General features: G+C 40.5%; 1 protein-coding gene across 1 annotated transcript in view; it reads left to right on the forward strand.

The window, feature by feature from the left end:
• The window catches only part of zbbx (zinc finger, B-box domain containing), a 102477-nt gene extending 99662 nt beyond the window's left edge, over nt 1–2815 (forward strand). Inside the window, exon 21 of the mRNA XM_085184389.1 lies at nt 1–2815. This exon is cut by the window's left edge and continues 26417 nt beyond it. The gene's annotated coding sequence lies outside the window, so the exon portion shown is untranslated.
• Nucleotides 2816–6319: the final 3504 nt, after the last annotated feature.

Raw genomic sequence — 6319 nt, forward strand, 5'->3', positions numbered from 1 at the left:
TCTTTGTTGGCCAACAAGCTACAGTTTTGGTGGACGTTAGCTGGGAGGGAAGAGAAGGTCACATGGCAGATACTACACTCCCCTCTTTTAGGTTTTCTTACTCAAATTACAAACAAATCACAGTGTGTCTTATTTTTTGCTGTTTGCAGTTTTATTCTGTGAAATTTAACTCATTTTGGGCTCTTGCACATGATATTCTTTATATATCGGTGCCAGGTTTGGCCTGATGTGATTATAGTCCTGGCAGCAAAGCACTCCATAATGTCACTACTTTAGATTCATTTATGTTCAGTTCAGCTCAGCTGTACCATCTGGTCAGGGTGATACTGACTGCCAAACTAAACCTACTGACAAAACAATTTGTAGCCATACAGAAAGAGACAAAATACCCCATGTATCACTTCACTATATATTTACATAGATCTCTCTCGTGCTCTCTCTTGCCAAAAGGGCCTTTATGCACTTTGGAACTCGTGCAGACTCAAACTAGGCAACTCTAGTTGATGCAAAAACTTTATTGAAACAACTGACTTTGAGAAACCAGCTAATATGGGAGTCCAGGGTCACAGGGAGGGAAATTGCTAGGGAAGAGGAGAGCAGAGTTCATTCCAAAGGTCTGGAGATGCTTTTTCCATTAATACCGTTTATAGTATGAGAGGCAGGGAAGGATGATTGCTCACTTGTGAGCTGACATTCTCAGGAGGAGGTATCCAGTGGGGTCTGAGGGTTTTTGAGCCAAGGAAAACCAAGAGATTATGCTCCCCAGTGTAGGAGGGCAGGCAGGTATGTGATTAGTGAGTAGGCAAGTCCAAACAGAAGTCGTGGGAAGGAACGGAGCAGTGTCGAGGAGCCAGGTGAGTTCTGGTAATTAGTGAATACTAAAGCAACTGTGGACAAGGAGAAAACAGGATTAGCACAGAGGAGGATAGAAAAAAAAAACATTTGGAGTTTACCACTGGTGAGTAGCAGACAGCATGGCCGAGAATGGAGGCTCGAGCTGGTCCTTAAGGTGTGTCTGGACCAGGGCAGGAGGAGAAAAACAAAACTTGTCCTTGGAGAAAGGAAAAAATAAACATATTCCAAAAATGCCCAAACACTTAACCGTGTGTTCTTATGTCAGTGTCAGTTTCATGTTGTTCTTTTGTAATCACTTTCATTCTTCCTTCAGTAATTGCTTTCTTTGTGTAGCTTTGGTCCTTTGTTTTCCCATCTCTGTGATTATCTGCTCTGCCTTAATCGTTTCCACCTGTGTCTCATTTGCTGTTCAGCTCCTCATAGCAGTCCCGTGTCTCCCATGTCAGTCCCTCAGTCTGCTTTCCCAGCCAGTTTACCTGCCTGTTATTCTGCTTACTACTATCGTTTTCCATGTCTGCTTGTGTGTATCCTCTGACTTTGGTTTTACACAAAAAAAAAACCAAAACAAAACACAAAACCAAACAACTGTAATACGTATAATAATCGTAACCCATTCATGGCAGTTTGTGATATATAGTCACAAGCTTTAGTGTATCGCTTTGTGTTGCTGGGCATATTTTGATGCTCTGATCCACATTTGAAAGTTGGAGGAAGAGAACTTCGACTTGGCTTGTTATGCCAGAGACCAAGTGATAGAGTTTGGAATATAGAATTTATTACAAATATGTTGCTTGGTTAACTTCAGGCATAAAAGCTGCAAGGTTAGGTTTATCCATTAAATATGTAACAATTCATGTCTACGAAACTGAAAAAAATAGATCAATTTTTTTGTTAAATGCCTGTTGCGCTGGCTATTCTCTCCTTGTGTCTCTTCATTAAACGCATCTGCACTAAAACACGAGGTGAGGAGATGTGGCAAGGAGTCAAAGGTGCACAGACTGACAAATGAGGGGCTGGATTCTGCAGACGCTTTTGTTTAGTTTTCCCTCCCAGCCAGGCTTTGTTTTACTCTTGTAATTCTAATCAAAGTTAAACGTTTGTGCTGCCTTTAGGCTTTCTTCCTCACAGTAACACAAAGGAAGCCAAAAGGTATCAGGCAGTTTTACCAAATAGCCTTGTGTATGCTGAACCTTGTAAAAATAAATTATGTTGTCATTTTTGCTTTTAATCACAGAAGTGTGATTTAGCTGTATAACTCAAGACTTCTGAAATTAACATGCAGTATGAACGTGTGTGTGTGTGTTTGTCTGTGTGCGTGAGTACGTGCATGTAATGATGAATATTTGATGTCGAGAGTCTCGCTACATACTCCTCTCAGATCATGACATCATGTTGGCACCAGGGATAATTTCTGCATTATACATGAGGTCAATCGCTCTTCAAATCAAATACCACTGATTCAGCCCCTTGTGCCTCCAGATGTTTCTCCGCTTCACTTTCTTTCATGGGGGCATATTGTATCAAATATTGAGTTTGAATATGTTGGAAGCTTGTGGGCAATAGACAAAGAAAAGCCTATATAAAACAAGATTTGATTAAAAAATATCCAGTATTACTCAGTTTATGGTGTAATTCAATATCTTTCCTTGGGGCGAAATTAGAGATGTACTATCTGTCATTTTTATTAGATATGCTGGATATATCTAATATGGGCATATTTAATCTTTGAACAAGGCATCAGCAGTACAAAGCTACAGTACATCTATCTTTTATTAACTTGCTATGTGTGTTTTCTTTTTCTTTTTTTTGCAAACTTTGAAACTTAATAAGGATAGAAGGAAAGAAGCCAAAGAATCTGCATTTCACTGATTTCCATTAGCCAGTTTTTGGAATTCCTTGGTTAACTTAACTTCAACCCTTTCTTCTTCTTCTTCTTCTTCTTCTTCTTCTTCTTCTTCTTCTTCTTCTTCTTCTTTTTTTTTTTTTTACAAAACTACTGCTAATACTGTCCTTTGTGTGTTTGACTAAGTCATATGACCCTGGGTCTGTGACACTTTTTGGAAGAAGGCTCTATAATTTGAAAACGTTTATAAATTTTGGTGAGAAAAGGACAAGTTTTTTCCCTAAAATGTGAAGTTTTGGAGATGAAAGAAGCATCGGTTATGTTGTCAGTTCAACTTCAGTTCATGCCCTCCTTCTACCCTCCATCTATCAAACTATTCTTAACTTTGAACTGGGAAAAAAAAAGAGAAAAAGCAGTGAAACGAAGGGCAAAACTACAAATTTCATGGAGCCACGTTGAGCCAAGACACCGAAGTACAAAGCAGATAGAAGCAGAAGGGAATAGTAATTATGTGTTTGTCTGTGAGGGGATATATAAGTGTGGAAAGCAGACTGGATGCAGAGACCTCCAACACAGAAGCGGAGAGGAGTTCCTCTCCACATTTCACTCTAAACAACATGCTGGAATCAAGCTGTGCAACAGTGTGAGAAGGAGGGCAAGAGGAAAAAAGGTAGAGAAATAAGCAAGAGATAGAGATAGAAAGAGAGAGAGAGCATCAAACACTCTGTAATAACTGGCTCTAATTAAGACCAGAGGGAGTAGGGGAGTTATTAGCTGTCATAAGCAAGTTTATCACACCCAGAGAGAGCATATATTAGTGTGCGTAAGTGTGTGTGAGAGAGCGAGACTGGGCGAGTAAGAGAAAATACTTGCCTGTGTTTATGCATTTCCACTGTACGTGGCTTAACGTGTGCAGCAGACATAGAGAGGGAAAAGAAATGAAGTCTGTGCACGGTCTTGTGCAAGTTTGTGTGTGTGTCTGCCCGTATGTTTGCACCTGCATTCACACAGGCAACAGTGGTATTCCCACCAAACACCCCAAATGTTACTAATATGTATGCAGCTGAGAGAGATACCCTCACATCTCCTAGCTCATCAAAAAACACTCACAAATGCGTTATTATCAATCCCCATTAAGCTGCCACACACACACACACACACACACACACACACACACACACACACACACACACACACACACACACACACACAAGGTAGAACATACTTTAATTCTTGCTCAACTTGCTTTAATTTTTTCCATTTTATGACACTTATTATTTTTCACTGCTATATTTGCTTATCCCTAAGGAAACTTTTTTTCCCCTCACAAAGCACAAAATTAAATGTCAGCTTTGAAACTAAGAGACATGCATGTGAGAATTACCAGCTGCATTTGGAACACAGTCAGCACTTTTTATTGTGAACAATAACTACTTTTAAACCTTATTTTCTCTCTTTTTTTGCCTGTGCTTTTAGCATACTGGAAAAATTCTTTAAACACAACAACATATCACCATAACACATACTTATTTCTTTCTACTTACACAGTATGAACAAAGGCTACGGCTAATGAAACTTGAAATCATGGCTAGGCTAATACTTCAGGTGCTCTTTTATGTTTCTGTGTACCATACCAATTTAGTTCAAGAAAATTAGCTTCTTTCGATGCAGTTCGATTTAGTTTGATCCCTCAGCTCTTTCTGTCCACATGTCAAAGTGTCCTTGAACAAATAACAGCACTCCAAAGCTACTGGGTGTGTGCCTGATAGATAAAGTTAATAGAATAAAGTACTATATGAATGTGTGTGAATCTTGTAGAGTAGAAGTGTTTTGAGTGTTTAATAAAAGTAGTAAAGCAATTATTACAAATACAAGCCCTACTATCATTGCCTCACAGTCACACCTGACAGCCCTTTGCTCCACCTGCAGTCTTCCTGCGTTTGTCCCATCTGTTGCTGTAAAATCAATCCATCACTTTCCATCTTGAACAATAAGAATAACTTTATTCAACTTTACAAAAGGCATTTTGGAACTTTTGCTTTAAATGCAATAAATCAATAAAGTTTTTTTCAACATAATTTAATTTCCTCAAGATTTTGAAGGACTCACTACCTACCCTGCTGAGATATACTTTATAGTTTTTACCTCTTTGGGATCCTCCTTGTTGGTATAAAAATACATTATGCCTGTCAAGTAGTGAGTCATCAGCGTACAGATAATCACTGCCACGGTTGAATGAAATGTTTCCCGATATTTTCTGAACTGGTTGCCGCAGAGGATGCTGCTGATTGATAGAGTGACTACTGTTACTAACATTATATCCATCTATCCAAACATCCATCTATACAACCATCCATTCATTCTGTTCTGCTTATCAGGGTCGCGGGGGAGCTGGAGCACATATATGTGTGTATATATACAGTGGGGCAAAAAAGTATTTAGTCAGCCACCGATTGTGCAAGTTCCCCCACTTAAAATGATGACAGAGGTCAGTAATTTGCACCAGAGGTACACTTCAACTGTGAGAGACAGAATGTGAAAAAAAAATCCATGAATTCACATGGTAGGATTTGTAAAGAATTTATTCGTAAATCAGGGTGGAAAATAAGTATTTGGTCAATAACAAAAATACAACTCAATACTTTGTAACATAACCTTTGTTGGCAATAACAGAGGTCAAACGTTTACTAAAGGTCTTTACCAGGTTTGCACACACAGTAGCTGGTATTTTGGCCCATTCCTCCATGCAGATCTTCTCAAGAGCAGTGATGTTTTGGGGCTGTCGCCGAGCAACACGGACTTTCAACTCCCGCCACAGATTTTCTATGGGGTTGAGGTCTGGAGACTGGCTAGGCCACTCCAGGACTTTCAAATGCTTCTTACGGAGCCACTCCTTTGTTGCCCAGGTGGTGTGTTTTGGATCATTGTCATGTTGGAAGACCCAGCCTCGTTTCATCTTCAAAGTTCTCACTGATGGAAGGAGGTTTTGGCTCAAAATCTCACGATACTTGGCCCCATTCATTCTGTCCTTAACACGGATCAGTCGTCCTGTCCCCTTGGCAGAAAAACAGCCCCATAGCATGATGTTTCCACCCCCATGCTTCACAGTAGGTATGGTGTTCTTGGGATGCAACTCAGTATTCTTCTTCCTCCAAACACGACGAGTTGAGTTTATACCAAAAAGTTCTACTTTGGTTTCATCTGACCACATGACATTCTCCCAATCCTCTGCTGTATCATCCATGTGCTCTCTGGCAAACTTCAGACGGGCCTGGACATGCACTGGCTTCAGCCGCGGAACACGTCTGGCACTGCGGGATTTGATTCCCTGCCGTTGTAGTGTGTTACTGAGGGTGACCTTTGTTACTTTGGTCCCAGCTCTCTGCAGGTCATTCACCAGGTCCCCCCGTGTGGTTCTGGGATCTTTGCTCACCGTTCTCATGATCATTTTGACCCCACGGGATGAGATCTTGCGTGGAGCCCCAGATCGAGGGAGATTATCAGTGGTCTTGTATGTCTTCCACAGTTGATTTTTTCACACCAAGCTGCTTGCCTATTGTAGATTCACTCTTCCCAGTCTGGTGCAGGTCTACAATTCTTTTCCTGGTGTCCTTCGAAAGC

Source organism: Neolamprologus multifasciatus, chromosome 14 (genome assembly GCF_963576455.1).
Source record: "Neolamprologus multifasciatus chromosome 14, fNeoMul1.2, whole genome shotgun sequence".
Lineage (NCBI taxonomy): Eukaryota > Metazoa > Chordata > Actinopteri > Cichliformes > Cichlidae > Neolamprologus > Neolamprologus multifasciatus.